The sequence below is a fragment of the Piliocolobus tephrosceles genome, chromosome 11 (assembly GCF_002776525.5).
Source record: "Piliocolobus tephrosceles isolate RC106 chromosome 11, ASM277652v3, whole genome shotgun sequence".
Classification (NCBI taxonomy): domain Eukaryota; kingdom Metazoa; phylum Chordata; class Mammalia; order Primates; family Cercopithecidae; genus Piliocolobus; species Piliocolobus tephrosceles.
Genome location: NC_045444.1, coordinates 26,263,914 through 26,279,267, shown reverse-complemented (window position 1 = coordinate 26,279,267; position 15,354 = coordinate 26,263,914). Strand labels below are relative to the sequence as shown.

General features: G+C 34.6%; 1 protein-coding gene across 1 annotated transcript in view; it reads left to right on the top strand.

Moving 5' to 3' along the window:
- Window positions 1-15,354, top strand: part of LRP1B (LDL receptor related protein 1B) — a 1,636,277-nt gene that overhangs the window by 1,182,892 nt on the left and 438,031 nt on the right. The gene's annotated exons all lie outside the window — the stretch shown is intronic.

Genomic DNA, 15,354 nt, shown 5'->3' with positions numbered 1-15,354 from the left:
ATGTTTTGCACCTAACCTTATTATAATATTGTTATTTTTCTTTTGCCCTAATAGCTTCTCTGCTGTGTAAGTACAGAAACTGTGCCTTGCTCATCAGTATACCTCCAGCCCAGCCCAAGGCAAGTCTCCAGGACACTCTGTTGACTGTTGTTCCAAATGCCTTTAGGGCACTCTGACCCTGGTCACAGTGTTCCTGGGACTTAATAAGCAACCAATGCATATTCATCAAAGGAAGAAATCATATGCTTTCTGAAAGTTGAGATGCTTGCTCTCATGGAATGTACAAAATAGGAGAGAAAATCTTAGCAGCAGAAATAACCACAAGTTAGTGTGATACCAGTGTGGTGTGAGTACAGATAGAATTTTGCAGGCACACACAGTAAAGTGAAATCTCCTCCAGCCATGATGATGAAAGAAGCTTATAGAGTAGATGATCCTAAATGCCCATTCTGTCGCATTATAATGAACTCTGACAAATAACCCTAAGGATGAAACAGATAACTGTTTTACAGTTAATATTTTAAGGTTGTTAATATTTTCTGAAAATAATATTAAGACAAACATGCATCTTACATAAAAATCATCTGATGACAAATATCTTCTTAAAATAGAAGAGACTTCAGAATGTGGCATATAGTTACATCCACACATGCCTTTCTTGTTTCTCCTGTGCATGAAATTTCTTAGGCATAGCACATGAATCTAATCGATATGAATGTTTACCTTACTTGGTGAGTGCACAGAAGTACTCCCTTTTTTTCTTTAGCATTGAGTTCCATGAAAAAATAATTCATTTGGTAGTAAAGATAGAAATGAATTTAGTGTGTTGATTTGAATCATCCCAACAAAAGATGAGCTTGCTTAAACTTAGTATTTTTAAAATCTATGATAGAAGAGAAATAATCACAATTAGTTGCCAAGTAGTAAAATATTTTTGTACAAAATACCATTGCAATCTGAAATTATTACCTCCCTATTGTCTTTTTTTGTTAAATTATCATTTTTATTCTTGACTTATTTAATTCAATTTGCCAAATATTCATTTAGTATCTACCAAGAACAGCATCAGCTTAGTCTTATTTAAGACAAATACTAAAAGTTACATCATATTATAAGTAATAGTATTCCTTGCACTCACCTCTTTAACAGAAGTACTCTGCGTCTGGTTTAGAAATACATAGGGATTAGATTTATTCATTTTTTATTGACAATATTGGAATGTTTTATTTCACTGATACGAAAGTATTCTTTCTTAATATAAATTATTATTCTTTTGACTTCAGCTGTGAATGAATTAATAGATGATGATACTCATTTATTCCTTCTTTTCCTCTTTCTTTATTTCATTTATTCTTCAAATATTTACTGTGCATTTAATCTATGCAAAGTGCTATGGGAATATGTGCTTTGGTGTTTCTTCAGCACTCTTCATTTGGAAAGTTTGAAATAATGCAATTTATATATACTTCCAGCAAAACATAGTCACATGGAAAACATCTGCCATAAATAAAATTAAACTTTACTTTGGTACCCATCATGAATGTGTTAACTACTTTGTTCAATAATGCTGACAGAGCTACTTTTATGGAGTTTATTTTCCTGTAACTTACGCCCCATATTGCTTAGCTTTACAAATGTATTTAATGCAGCAAACCATTTCACACAGCACTGCCATTTAAGTCCCACAAAATCAACAGTGTAATCTGCATGATTGTGGGACTGTTAGTATTTTCTGTTAAAAAGTGCAAATCATATTTAAAGATATACAAATAATATTCAATTTTTTCTTGCCTATGGCATCACAAAATTAGGTTTATAGAGGGTTGTCTCACTCATTTTGTGATGAGATCTAGGTCACATTAGCTCACTCCTCACAAACGAAATGTTCATTGACACCTAGAGATATGTGGTAAGCCTGTTAAGGTTAAAATATGGGCTTTGGGAATAGTGAGACTTAGATTTGAATCCAAGGGCATCACTCATTATGATGCAATGTTCTCAAGCTCTACTAAAATTAGGGGGAAAGTAGCATCAATTCATGAGTATTGATGAAAAGAATGACAATGCTATACTTTCTACAGTGCCTACCAGATAAACAGGTCCAGTGGAGAGCCAGCAGTTATTTCATTGTAAAGGTAAAGTAAATCTTAGTTCAGTCTGAAGTGGCCACTGGAGAAAGTTTATTGCTGTTCTTGTTCCCATACTAATGTGGCCCATCCAGCTGCTTGTTCTCGAGGTCAAATAACAAGATGCAGACCAACTGGGAAAAAAGGGAGCCTATTTCTGCAACCAGCAAGAAGGTTGGACCAACTCAAGACCATCTCAAAGTTACAAGTTTTTCTCCGGGTCACATATACATTTAAAGCTCCATGCCTACGTGTGGGAGTGCATGGCGCTGTTTCAGCAGGAACAAGCAGGAGTGTTCCATTTAATCTCTGCCTAGACTTTATGGTCTGGAGTCTGGAAAGCTTTCTCTAGAGCCTTGGAAAGTTTCTTAATCTTAAGTGGGCCCTGGAACAAGGTGTATGTGTAAGAATGATTTTATTATTGGATCAGACATGGAGTGTTCAATCTTTTGGCTTCCCTGGGCCACATTGGAAGAACTGTCTTAGGCCACACATAAAATTTACTGACACTAACAATAGCTGATGAGCAAAATAAATAAGTAAAATAAAATAAAATAAAATAAATTTAAAACCTCATGGAAAGTTTACCAATTTGTGTTGGGTCGTATTCAAAGCCATCCTGGGTGACATGTGGCCCACAGGCTGTGCATTGGACAAGCTTGCTTTAGGATCTGAGAAAACCCAGGTGGAATCTTGGTGGGTTTGATCCCACATTCTAACCCTTATACTCAGGCACCAGTTTCTCCAATTCTTTCATGTTTAACTTATGTATTTACCATAGTAAAGGGGTAGTTGAAACTGACTGCTCTGGCTGCTAACGGAAACCTGAGCTGCCACATTCTGACAAAGTTACAGCACAGAAGGGTTGATTTAATTTTTTTTTTCCTTGATTCCCAAAACACTAAATGTACCATGTTTTAACTTCACTCTCTACTTACTAGTAAAAAGCAATGAATATTAGTGTTTAAATATACATCATTAGTTCATTAATGTACAACGTTATTTCATTTAAATTTCAGAATGTTCACGATGTTAAGAAGAGGAAAGTATAAAACTTTCTCTAGAACTAATTCCACTTTGGTGTTGACCAGATGAATAGAAATTTAAGGGCTTTAAAAAAACTTGTTATGATCTGAATTATGGTCCCCTAAATTGATATGTTGAAGTTCTAGTTCTCAGTACCTCCGCATGTGAGTGTGTGTGGAAATAGGGCCTTTAGCAAGGTAATTAAGGTAAAATGAAGTCATAATGGGTGGACTCTAATCTAATATGACTAGTATCCTTATAATAGCAGGAAATTGGGAAATAGGCAACACAGACCAAGGGAGAACCCTGTGAGGGCACAATTAGGCAGCTCTCTGCAGGCAAAAGAGAGAGGCCTGGCCGGGTGTGGTGGCCCATGCCTGTAATCCCAGCACTTTGGGAGGCAAAGGCAAGCGAAATCAACTGAGGTCAGGAGTTCAAAACCAACCTGGCCACCATGGTGAAACCCCATCTCTACAAAAACACAAAAATTAGCAGGGCATGATGGTGGGTGCCTGTAATCCCAAGTACTTGGGAGGCTGAGGCAGGAGAATCGCTTGAACCTGGGAGGCGGAGGTTGCAGTGAGCCAAGACTATGCCATTGAACTCCAGCCCGGGCGGCAGAGAGATACTCCATTCCAACAAAAAGGAAAAAAAAAAAAAAGAGGGAGATTGAAGTCTCAGAAGAAACCACACTTGCCACCACCTTGGTTTTAGACTTGCAGACTTCAGAACTCTGAGGAAGTACATTTTGTTGTTTAAGCAACCCCATCGCTGGTATTTTGTTATGGCTGCCCTAACAAACTAATGCAGTATTCAAAGGCTGGGACCAGTGAATTATTTTTAGAGGAAAATATGTAAGTTGAATTTGCACTCAGTTATATATAGAATACATCCATTTACTTACTTTAAGGGGAAAAAAATGCCTTGTCCAGTCTTGAATGCTAATATGTTCTGAGGTTTTAAAAGCATTAAAATCTATACTGATTTTGAAAGTCTCATAGATAAGAAATGAACCCTACAACCTAAATATAGAATTTGGGAACATGAATCTTTCTAACAAATATCTCCTAAAATTACATTTTATTAGCTTCTTATTCCAAAGGAAAGATATTTTATGAGAGAAAAAGCACACCAACACACAGATTTACATATATAATCCCATAATTTCCTTCACCATCATCTTAAAACTTTCATACCTGTCTACACCATTCTCAATGAATGTCTTTTTATTTTTCTTATAGGCAAAAACTAGAGGTATTCAGTAAATTGCCTCACTTCCACTTGCAGATTTATTTGGGTTCATTGGAGTATTGTGATTAAGAATCTAGACTCTAAAATAAGATTCCCTGGATTCAAATTGTGGCTCTGCTTTTGACTATTTGTGTGACCTCTGCAAATTATTAAGCACTACATGTCCCAGTTTCCTCATCTGTAAAGTAGGGGTAATGTTACCTATCATAACACAGCAAGTGCATAGAACAATGCCACTCATTCTCCCTCATGTGTATATGTGTATTCAATTGATGTTGGCTATTTTTTTTTTTTATTTTTATTTTTTGAGACAGAATTTTGTTCTTGTTGCCCAGTTTGGAGTGCAATGGCACAATCTTGGCTTACTGCAACCTCCGCCTTCTGGGTTTCAGCAATTCTCCCACCTCAGCCTTCAGAGTAGCTGGGATTACAGGTGTCTGCCACCATGCCCAGCTAGTTTTGTTTTGTTTTGTGTTTTGTGTTTTTAGTAGAGACGAGGTTTCACCATGTTGACCGGGCTGATCTCGAACTACTGACCTCAGGTGTTCCACCCACAATGGCCTCCCAAAGTGCTGGGATTACAGGTGTGAACCACTGTGACTGGCTTAATGGTAGCTGTTACCTTTGTGTATACCCATTTCATCTACTTCCATTTTTTAATTGTTGAGAAAGGGTCCTTTCAAATCTAAACCTTATTCCTGTGCTGTTGAAACCATTGTGTATGTATTTTTTTTTTCTTCTCTCTGGTCAGTAAGCCTCCTCCTAAAGCTACAAAAATGATCATTTCTCCTCCATACTAAAAAATAAAACTATAAACAAATTTATCTCTTTTGGGGATCCCATTGTCCTCTCCACCTTTCCTATTGCCGCCAAGGTTCAACAAGTAATCTATACCCACTGACTCTTTTCCCTCTTTAAATCATTGCAGTCTTTCACAAACTCCCTCATTGCTCTGATAACAGATTCAGATGACTCTGTGGTTGACAAAGACAATGACCTCATTTCTGTTGAAATTGTTGACTACTCTCTACTTCTGAAAACACATTTCTCCAATCCTCTGACACAGTTTCATCCTGGTTCTCCTCCTGGTTCTCAGACTACACTTGTATAAATGTCATTGTTAATCTCTATTGACAACCTGCTTTTCTTGCCTAAGAAGTGACAGCATTGTATGACTGTTTTCTATTAACCAAAAACAAATTGCAATGATTGTTCATTTGTTTGTGGCACATTGATATTTCGAGATGAAAAACATGTTTTGGAAAACTAGAGAGTTAAAATGTTGTTTGCTGTATCTATTGTTTATGATAGTATTTGATATATAATAGTTGCACAATACATATTTGTACATTGTTTGATTTATTTTTGTCCTGTGACCTTTCACATCTTAAAATCTTTATAAACAAAAAGAAATGTCCTAGAATACAAGGGAGTAAGTCATTTATTGATGGATATCTGGAACAATTAGTTAAATAAATAGAAATCTATCTATACTTTTTAAATAGTATTCGCTAAAATCATTTTTAAGAATCCAAATCTCATATACCTAAGACTAAATTTCTCCTCCTGTTCTTAATCTGAAATGGCAGTGTCTATTTAAATTCAAAAAGTCAACTTTTTAATGAAAGCAGCAAACTTATTTTGCGAAGAGAAGTTATCAAAATGCTTACCTTTATGATTGCCTGCCTTGAAGTCTTATGGGATAATCTGTTGGAAAGCAATAAACAACAATTAATGGGGTGATTTTTTAGAAAGTGTTCTAAAGCATTGGCTTTAAATTTGTGAATCAACAGTCAGATTTTAACAGCAGGATTATCCAAAAAATATCTCTTATTTTTAAAGCATGTGGTTTTGAAACCTATGAATTGAGGTATTTTTCCTGTATGAATAAGAGAAATATGCATTGTTATCTTTTACATTCTACCCAGGGCATATTTATTATATAATTACATGCTGTAGGAAGCAAATTGTACTCCTACACTTTCATCTGTCATAAATTAGCTAGGTCAAGAAAATTTTTTATATTTGTGAACTCTGGAATAACTCCTACAGGAGTGTTCCAATAACATGGGCTATTGTTTATGTGAAAATAAGTCCTTAGTTTTGTATTAATTCTAAATTTCCTCATGACATTTTTCACAGCTTGACATAAAAAGATCAGCTTCTCTGTATTTTTTTTCTTACATCAATACTGCTAACTTGTGTCAGAGTCACTGAGAAATTAAGGTATCTGCAATCGATAATGAGAGCAGAATATAGCCTCATGTTTATCTAATTTAAGTAACATTTTAAGGCAAGTACAATATATGTACCTATATATGTGTATATACACACACACACACATACACGCATTTATTTATCTTTCTGTCTATATTATTTTATAGACACAGGGTCTTGCTCTGTTGCCCAGGCTGGAGTACAGAGGCACAATCATAGTGCATTGCGGCCTCAAAGTCCTGAGCTAAAGCAATTCTTTTTTCTCAGCTTCCTGAGTAGCTGGAACTGCAGGAGCACCACCACAACCAGCTATTTTTTTTTTTTTTTTAATTTTTGTAGAGGCAAAATCTGACTATGTTGCCCATACTAAAATATTTTCTTAAAATATGTGATAATTAAAGACTATTTGGTAACTTTCAGCACATTAAGAATAGTATGAAATAAATATTCGATTTGAAATGATATAACTTAATCAAATGTACTTTATAGAGGCAACACTTATTTTTAATTTTTAGTCACATTTTAGTTGAATTATTCACTTATTCTTTCTGGCATAAGTTAACTTAAAATGCATGTTTGGCAAATGAGTGCAACTTTATTTATTAGCATTCTACCATTACTATTAACTCTGTCTACATGTGCTGGTCAGTTTTATTTGTCAACTTGACTAGGCTTTAGTTAGTTCTTCAATAAAACACTAACCTAAACAGTGTTGCAAAGGGATTTGTAGATATGATCAAGTCTACAGTCAGATGATTTTAAATAAGGGAAATTGCCCTGGATTAGATAATCTGGATGGGCTAAATGATATTACAAGTTTCCTATAACAAGGAGACACGTAAGTCAAAAGGCAACGAGAAAAGGTGATATGATGAAAAAAGCAGAGATTAGAACAAAGTGGCCACAAGCCAAAAAATACCATCAGCCTCTAGAAGCTGTAAGACGAAGAGCAGATTCTCTCCCAGAGTCTCTAGAAAGAAGCAGCTCTGGTGACATCTTGAATGTGAGACTGAACCTCTTGAACTGTGAGATGATTTGTGTTATATAAAACCACTAAGTAATTTCTTACAGCAGTATCAAGAAACAAATAGGAATTTTGTATCCTGGAAGTGAGGTGCTGCTGTAACAAATGTCTATGAAAAGAGTCAAACTATTCAAAATACTTAAAGAGGTTTGTCCTGAGGCAAACATGAGTGACCATGGTCAGAGGCACAATTTCAGGAGGCCCTGAGAACACGTGCCCAAGGTGGTTGGGTTACAGTGGGGTTTTATACATTTTAAAGAGACATAAAACATCAATCAATACATGTGAGACATACATTGGTTCAGTTGGGAAAGGCAAGACAACTCAAACAGGGGAGTCCTAGGTCATAGGTGGATTCAAAGAATTTCTGATTGGCAATTTGTTGAAAGAGTTCAATTATTATCTAATGATCTAGACTCAATAGAAAGGAGTGTCTGGGTTAAGAAAAGGGGTTGTGGAGACCAAGGTTCTTCTTATGTAGATGGAGTCTCCTAGATGGTCACCCTTAGAGATAATAGATAGCAATTATGTCCTATTTAGACCTTTAGAAGGTGTTTGACTCTCAGTAAATGTCTTTGAGATTAGGAGGGCCTGAACGGAGAAAGAGCTAGTTATATTATTAGAGGTTTGCAGGGGGCCATTCCAAAATATTTCAAAGACATATATTTCAGGTAGTGGTTCATGCCTGTAATCTCAGCATTTTGGGAAGCCGAGGCGGGTGGATCACCTGAGGATAGGAGTTTGAGACCAACATGGTGAAACCCCATCTCTACTAAAAATACAAAAAAGTAACCAGGTGTGGTGGTGGGCACCTGTCCCAGCTTCTCAGGTGGCTGAGGCAGGAGAATCGCTTGAACCCAGGAGGCGGAGGTTGCAATGAGCCAAAGTTGCCCCATTGCATGCCAGCCTGGGCGACAAAGTGAGACTCTGTCTCAAAAAAAAAAAAAAAAAAAAAAAAAAAAAAGACAAAGAAAAAAAAGAAACATATTTCGGGGTAAAATATGTTGCAAGTTGGAGTTGGTATCTTATTGCTGCAAAGAGTCTTTCTGTCAGTCTTAGGATCACTGTTTTAATGTTAATGATGGGCAATTATGTCTAAAGTCCAAAATGAGGTATGTATGGACCCTCCCTTTCTGTCAGGACCTGAACTAGTTTTTCAGTTTTCTTTGGAATCCCCTTGAATGAGATGGGGTTCCATTCTGTAGGTTGGGGGCTTAGAAGCTTGTTTTTTATTTGCACAGATACCTAAAAATCTGTAAATGACTTTCAAATTGGGAACTGGGTAGAGGCTGGAAGAACTTTTAGAACAATAATAGAAAAAGCCTGGATTGCCGTGAATAGACTGTTCATAGATATAGATGTTAAAATTCTTCTAATGGGGACTCAGAAGTAAAGAGCATGGTAGAAAAAATTATATCATCTCAGAGAATACTTAAATCATCATAAATAAACTGTTGTTAGAAATGTGGACATGAAGAATATTGCTGGATGAGGGCTCAGAGAGAAATGAATAATATGTTATTGAAAACTAGAAAAAAGGAGATTAAGCACATTAAGATACTATGAAATAAATATAATTAAATTTAAAATAATATAACTTAATCAAATGTACTTTATAGAGGCAATGTTTGTAATACTTAAATTGATTTCTGGCATTATATATAGAGCAGGAGTTGTAAGCAATGAACTTTGATATTTAACTTTGGACATTTCCAAGCAAGCTGTTGATGTGTTCTGGTTTCCTTCTTTCTGCTTGTAATAACTGTTAAGCAAAAAAGAACCAGTACTTGATTATTTGGGAAATTCTCAATCTATCCAGATTGCAAATGACACCAAAATTAGAAGATTCACTGTTAGGAAAGTGAATGGTTGGACAACTTTTTGTTAGTGCCTCAGAAGAAAGAAAAGCTAAAACTGTTCATTTACATAGAGAGCCCTTTGAAGTGATAATGTGACTCGCGGATACTTTCTTCCATTTTAGCAGAAGCTAAAAAATAAGGATGGGATTATCTTGGAAATACCTGTGTAGAAATCTCTTGTTCAATGGTACAAATTCCCATGGCATACAAGAAGACCCACAAGATTTTTGAGAATATTATTACAGAAGAAACATTGCCAGTTTGGACTGTAAGAGAAAGAGAGAGAAGGCAATAAAAGAAGGCTGTAAAATTCCCAAATTTCTATAGGCAAGAAACGGGTTGATAATACTATTTATCTGCAAACCTATGAAAAGGGAAGAATGATTCAGAAGGAAGAGTGAAAGATAGAGAAGGCAGAGATTTGAGCCACAGAGAATTTTTCCCAAGTTTTAACAATAAGTGGAGTTTACTGGATTTCAAAATTGCTTGGAACTGGTGACTTGTTTTTTCTTTTTCTTTTCTTTCTTTTTTTTTTTTTTTTTAGATGGAGTCTCGTTTTGTCACCCAGGCTGGAGTGCAATGGCGCGATTTCCGCTCACTGCAACCTCTGCCTCCTGGGTTCAAGCAATTCTCCTGCCTCAGCCTCCTGAGTAGCTGGGATTACAGGTGTGCACCACCACGCCTGGCTAAGTTTTGTATTTTTAGTAGAGACAGGATTTTACCATGTTGGTCAGGCTGGTCTCAACTCCTGACCTTTTGACTTGGCCTCCCAAAGTGCTGGAATTACAAGCGTGAACCACTGAGCCCAGCCTGGTGACTCATTTTATCCATTTTCTCCATTTTTGAACATAAATGTCTATAACTAGCATCCTATACTTGTCCCACATTTATTTTGGGAACAGATGACTTATTTTCTAGTTTTACAGGTCCACAGATGGACAGGAATTTTGGACCAGGATAGATCATGCCTAGAATTTTAAACGTAGCTGATTTAGATGATGAAATTACAGATTTTTGAGTTTATGAGATTAGAAGAGATTTTAGACTTGAGTTGATGCTATTCATGATTTGAGACTTTTGAGGACCTTGGTATAGAATACACTTATTTGCACGCTGAGCTGATATAAGTCTTTGAGAACCAGGGACAACTTCATTAGGCCAAATGATGTCTCACAAAAGGTACCCAGGTCCTATCACTGGAAGCTGTGAATTTTTTACCTTACATGATGAAAGGGACTTTCCTACTGTGATTAAGTTAAGGATATTGAGATGGAAAAAATATCCTAGATTATTTGAATGGGCCCAATGTAATCACAGAGTCCTTATAAGATTGAGGCAGAAAGATTAGAGATAGAAAAAATGTTAAGGATGAAAATAGATGTGAGAGTAATATATCTGAAGGTGGAGAAAGAGGCCGAGAAATGTACATGTTCCCTAGAAACTGGAAAAGATAAGAAAACAGATTTTTTTTTTTTTTAATAAGCCCTCAAAAGAAATATGGACCTGCATATACCTTAGTTTTAGCCGAATGATATAGATTGTAGACTTCTGACCTTTATAATTGTAAAATAATAAATTTATGTTCTTTTAAGCCACCAAAGGGGTGGTAATTTGTTATAACTGCAATAAGAAATGAATCCACCAATTTATATATATTTAAAATGTTTGTAATTCTAACATACTTTTATTAAAAATGGCAGGCCTGCCCTATATCCTTTTATCATAGGCACCAGCTTTGAAGCGTTTTACTGATTTCTTCGTTTACTTTAGTATCAAAATAACATGGCTACATTTTCAGTTCCTGAATCTTTAGCCTTAGGCATTATGTATTGACCTCATGCATTACTTATTGACTTCCTACCCCCATTTTCAATCCCCTTCTTATCCTAATATGTCATAATTTTATCAAGACACATATTCTGCACAAAAGTAATATTGGAATATTTATTCAACATTATTCTAGGGATTCTCTTTGCCTGGATTTGTACTGAATTACATATATATTTGTATATGAAGTCTTATTTTTTAAAAAGATTAACTGTAACTCTGGTTCCTCAGTTCAGAGAACCTCTGTTTTACCCTTCAGGGAATAAATATCCAATCTTCTATATACAAGATCCTCTGCAGGGTCTAGCCTTGTAAAGTATAAAGAGGGTCTGGGGATCTTACTACCTCCTAAATAGATCTTCCACCAATCCTTCTAGTTTTAGCACTTACGTTATCTCTGTTCCTACAAGTATCCATTACTTGCAAATTTATTAGGTTTGGGAAGTGGACTTTCTTTGCCTTTATCTTACCATTTGGAGCTATAGAGGCTGTTAAATCACTAACTACTTGACCACTTTTCTTTCTACCTTTTTTGGTTAATATTTTTTTTTCCATTTTTCTTTGTGCTTTGGGCTCATGATGTTAAACAAAAATTATTTTAATGTAACTTTAGTAAAATTTTAATTAAGTTTCAGGAAGCAATGTATATAAATGCATGCATTAATTTTAAGTCTCTTTGGATATATTTAACATAAATTGGATGCTTACTGTCTTCTTGTTTCTATGTTGTGCATTCTTACATTTAAACATCTACCAGTGTCAGGTGATATCGTTAACTTCCATTGGGAAACATTCTTAGAGAGGTTTGCCAAAGTCTGTGCTACTTCTCAAGTTTTGAGCCCAGACCCAAATTTAGAGAAAATATTTTAACATTAAGTATACTTTATTTTATTTAAAAGACTAATTTTTGTTGAGATATTGTAATGTCTCTACAAGATTCAATGCAGGAAAAATATTTATTTTAATTTTGTGATTGTTAAATATTATCTAATTTATGAAAGCTATAGTAATATGAATTAATATGTGGGTGATTATCACTATGTGAGTGAAATATTTTATAAGACGTGGACAATGAAACAATCTAAACAATTTATCAGAAAAAAATTCCTTAATCTTTAAACTCCAGTTCCTAAACTTATTTTATTATAATGTTACAACCAATAATAAAGAATTAAAAGGAATCCCATAGTAGACTGGCAAAAAACAATTTCTTCTGTATAAAAAGCTTGTCAGTAAAAGTAACAGTATATACTCCTTTGTTTCTAGCATATCTAGCACTTGATAAAGACTTCATGATTAGTTACAGAATGTTAATTGAAAAATGATAATTAAATCCTAGAACGTGGTTAGTTTCCTTTGCACCTTCCATTTAATTTCCTCTTCTATGGATACTTCTGTTTCTTTCCCTTTTTAAGACTCTTCTAGTTTATCATTACTTATTCCCAGAGCTTTTACAAAATCTTCCTAAAGGATCTTCCCTCCACTTACTATTAACCCATCCTAATATGGCTGTGTGACTTGTAGATCTGTAGACCCAATAAAGAATCAAGTTGTTGGATTATTAACATGATATACTACTGTGTGTAAAAAATAACACTTTTTGGTTTGTAAAAATATTGTCTTTATTGTCTCATTAATTTTTTTATATCCCTATAAGAGCCAAATAACAGGTATTAATATTTATTAATAAAGAAACAAATGTTGGGAAATTAAATTCCCACTACCATATCCATGGCTTATAAATGACAAAGCAAGCACTTGAGTGCAGATACCCTGATAGCCAGTTCTCTTCTTTAAATGATACAGTGAAATAACATTCCTATTTCAGACTCTTAGAAACCCTGTGACTAAAACCTTCAACCAAGGAAATCTCTTCATCTGTCATTTAAAGCTGTTCACAACAGCCTTCTACTCCAATTTCTCATCCTTTCATTATCCCATTGGTTTTACATAAATACCTTTAATATACAATTTTTAGTCCCATATTTTAAATTTTCTCTTGTGAGAGAACTTATCTGGAAAATTCATCGTTTTAATTTTTCCTTGTGTAAGTGCTGGTCAGTTTCACAGACCCATCTGTGGCGTTCTCCATTTGCCCTAAGTTTTTAGAAACAACTTGAACTTTATTTCTAAAACATATAGTGGCCACATAAATATTTTATAGCAAGCATAGAGACATATCAGAAATTCTGACATAGGTTTATAACCAATTTGGATGAATATATAAAGAAAATTTATGTTTATTTTCGTTTGTGGAATACATTTTGAAGAAAACTATTTATATGAACAATAGCAAATCCAGAAGACCAGTTTATACTTGTAAAATTGTTTAAAATTGGTATAGATTATGACCCTCTAAGCTGCATATCATCTAATTACAATCAATGTGAGAAATGTGAGACATATTACAAAAACAAGCCTACAGTAAGTCTCCATTGTTACATGTATTATGATATTTTTACTTAAATTCAGATACCATTTCAAAAAAATGACAGAAATAAAACATAATAAATATGTATGCATGTTTGACCCTAAATATCCTAATATTCTAAGTTACAAGAAGCCTGATTTTAATTTTCAGTTTTCATGTGTATTGTTTAAGTCATTAAATACCTTTTGAGTTTCTACTGGTTATCAAACACTACTTCCTAGTAAAGGAGACCCCCAAAATAACACAGTATAATTTGTGACTTCAGGAACTTTTGCTATTACAAAGTAGAAGAGAATTAGCCAAGTTCATAAATCACTATAAAATAAGGCAGAATATTATTAATGTCTTATAGAGAAATAAAGCATATATTCTGAGAGAATGGAGAAATCACTTTTAGCTCTGAGAGTCGGGCAAAGAGAAAAGATTAGAGCTGAATTGTATGTGCTAAAGAGAATATAAAGATCTGTGTAACTAGGAAAAGTGTTCTGTACTGGAGGGAAAAGGGAACACATGGATTTTGAAAGATATTCAAACAAACGTCATGGAGTGTTCAAATGTTTCCAGTTGACCAAGGATACTATAGTCTGTAGAGCAGAAAAAAATTATTTGAAGAAGCAACAGAATTTTAAAAAGAAATCTAACAATACTATCCAAGGTGTATGGGAAGAGAGTAAACATTATTAGCAGTCATTCTAGCTTGGAGCCTTAGCAAACCTAGGTGTGCACTCATTTGTCAACTGCTCTTTAGGTAAACATTTGTTTTTTATCAAGGTAAATGAAACTTAAATGGTTCAACTCTATTACCTGATGTCTCAGGGTGGTATTGAGGCCAAGATTATCATAGCTAAAAACCTGAATATATGGACCTTTTCTAGTTTGTAACTAAGTGGATTCTCTGCACTGCATTTTTCATGCATTTATTCAATATTTCTTTCTTTTCTGCTCTGTCTCAGGCATGGAGGTAACAATGAGGACAACATTGTTCTTTCTCTCATCAAGCAGCAAGCAGATGTTACGTAGGGTCACAGCATGTCAATGCACCTAATTTTCTGAAAATTTTTTCCTAACTCCTTATTTTAAACACACTAGTTACCTCAGAAGCCAAATTTCTGCTGAGAATATGATAATAAATATGTTCTGTCCTGTGCATTTGAGCAAGGCACTTTAAAAAAATGTTATGCCTTAATGCAAGGGAAAAGAGTTGGAAGTTTGGTTCTTTAGGGAGAATGTGTGCTAGCTTTATTTGAGACTTCATTCCTAACACAGTATAATTCTCTGATGGAGAACAGGAAGTTTCTTTCTGGTATTTTCACTTATGCATCTCAAAACCAACTTTATTTTCAGATACTTATAAGGTAACTTGTAGATTGACAAATATATTCAACTTTTTAGGAAAACTTTTTCAAGTAGTCCTCATTTTAAAGCCAAGATTTTGAAATAAAATGTGCTATGATTTGTTTTTTAAAAGTAACCCTTGGAAATGTTAGTTTCTTTATTATATCAGAATGCTTAACTGAATTTTACAATTTCTGAGCATGAGATTGGCATACAAATATCTTTCTTATCATCTTTTTATTCAAGTAACAACAAAGA